Source organism: Athene cunicularia (assembly GCF_003259725.1).
Source record: "Athene cunicularia isolate RWA chromosome 9 unlocalized genomic scaffold, athCun1 chr9_part2, whole genome shotgun sequence".
Classification (NCBI taxonomy): domain Eukaryota; kingdom Metazoa; phylum Chordata; class Aves; order Strigiformes; family Strigidae; genus Athene; species Athene cunicularia.
The window spans coordinates 215846-218202 of record NW_020799111.1 but is presented as its reverse complement, the minus strand read 5'-3'; positions in this window follow the sequence as shown (position 1 = coordinate 218202).

Below are 2357 nucleotides of genomic sequence, written 5' to 3'. Positions count from 1 at the left end.
GGGGTGGGGTATGTGATATTGCACTTGTGGGCAAGTAGACAGAACAGGCAGCAACCAGCCCCTGCAGGTCTCTCTGCCTGTACCTGTCTTACTGAAGGCACCTTACAGGCTGGGACACAGTGTTGGTCAGTGTTGTGTTTGCAGGAGGAGCAGCAGGTTGAAATTGGCCTCTTAGCACCCTCTAAATGTGCTTTTGTCCATGTGCAGGACACTTCAGTACTGACTGAATGTGGGAGGAAAGGTGAGCTCTTGCCCCACTTCTTCCTTCATGGAGGATCTTCCTCTAAGGAGAACAGCCCCTGACAGGTTTCCTTCAGCAGAAATCATTATTTGAGGGTGACGTGGTGAGATGCTCCAGGCCTTCCAGTAATTTCTGGGCCTGGCAGGCTTCCCTCCCACTACTCGCAGCTGCAAATAAAGGAAGAGCTACAGAAATACACAGGGAAGATTCCCTCTTACAGAGTCCTGGAGAGGAAGCTGTGATAAAAGCCAGAAATCCATAATATCCTAGCAACCCCAGTGGCTGTAGCAACATGGCATAGATAGAGCAGGAGAGGGGCACAGGGTTGTCCCATAGGCACAAGGTGACATGTCCCCGCAGAGGGCCCCTGCTGAACCAGATAACAAGGTGGCGTTGAGGGAGAAGGATGTTGGTGTTTCAGTAAAATGCTCTAGTCTGGGGGTTATGATGCTCCTCTGGTTCCCCAGCACAGGGGATTGCAGTATTTACCCATGTCAGAGTTAATTGGATGCAGCAAAGTTGGAGTGTTGGAAGGAGGTTGCTTGCTTTGCTCTGGGGAGATAAACATGAGGGAGTAGAAGCACCAGAAGAGCATCATACACCTCGAACTAGGTTCAGAGTGCTGTGCTCAAAGGCCCAGATTACAACCCCCCCTCTGCTCCCAGCTGCTGCTTGGAAGCCAAAGTATCCAAAGTCTAGAGGTGCTGCAGTTTGCACAGGAACCTGAAGCTCTGCTTCTGCACGAGCCACCTCTGTCTTGGTAGGCATCAGCCTGTTCGCGTGTCTTACGGGGTGCTGCTAGCATCCGCAGCCTAGACAGTTTTGGTCAGAGGAGCCTGAGCCAGTTCTTTGAGTGTATATGACGTGGCAGCAGTGGTTGCTGCCTTTCTGTGCAGCAGCCCTGTGCTTGGAGCAGTATCCCTGCATCCTTGTAGAGACTGACAAACTGTTTGAGGAGAGAATGAGGCGGGGAGAGATGGATCATCATGGTGCCTGGGCAGGGTGTCAACTCTTGACGACTGTTCTCCTCCTCCCTTTAACATACTTCCAATTTCACCCACAAGTGTATTTTTATTTACAGTGATAAATTGTTTGTGTCAAAAAGTTCAAGTGCTCTAATGATGTCCTCCCAGCCATAGGATTAAAAGAGGAAAACTGGAGAAATCTCCTACTCTTGTTTAATTATAATAAGTAATCATAATTTTACTTAAGGCTAAACCATCCATGTTTCCATAAATACAGCACATAAATATCTCTAAAAATTACCGCATGTAATCAAAAGTAGTTATTCCAAAGACCTCAAATTTGTGCAGTCAGAGCTCCACAAAGCAAGTTCTTGCGTTTAGTATGCCAGGCTCTGGGAGGGAGCAAGGTGTGAATGAGAAAACCAGTCGCTAAGTGCGAGTTATGAATGATGAGGAAAATCAGTCCTGTGTAGGAAAATGGGCAGAGACTGAGCTAATGCAAAAGTCAGTTCAAATTGCATGTGTTTTTATACTGATGTGCCTTTTTTTTCCTCAGTTCCCTGAGGGTGCAGGGCTAATAATTAAAAACATCTATATTGCACAAACTTTTAATAAACATCCTCTCTGCAGGAATGGAGGGTATTGTGCTTGCTGGCTTGCCATTCCTCTCCTTTGCTCTTCCCCATCTCCAAATTAGAGAACGGAATAAGGAGGGGGGGTGATTTTTATTTATTTTTTTTAAATCTTGCTCTTACCTTGCCCCTTCTCCTGTCTGATACTTCACCATCGGGTGGCTGCTGCTTTGACACTGGTTGTGCAGGAGGAGGAACAACGGGCCCGGGGCTGGAGCCTCGGCGTCCCTCTCTGGTTGTGGGCCAGGGCCGAAGCCTCGGGTGTTTGCTGCTCTCCAGCCGTGGTATTTAAGACTGGTCAGAGCCCCCGTGAGCCGCTTCCGGCTCACTAACCCTGCCTGAAACCGCCCTCGGGCAAATCAAGGGGGTAACCCCCAGCTCCGGGGAGCTGGGCTAAGTCCCGGCACCGCCGAGGGGCACGGGCTGGCGCTGGGGCCAGCCCCCCGCGCAGCAGCTCCCGCCCTCTCCTCCGACGGCCCGCGGGAGGGAGGCACTTTCTGCACGGGAATCCGTTAAGGG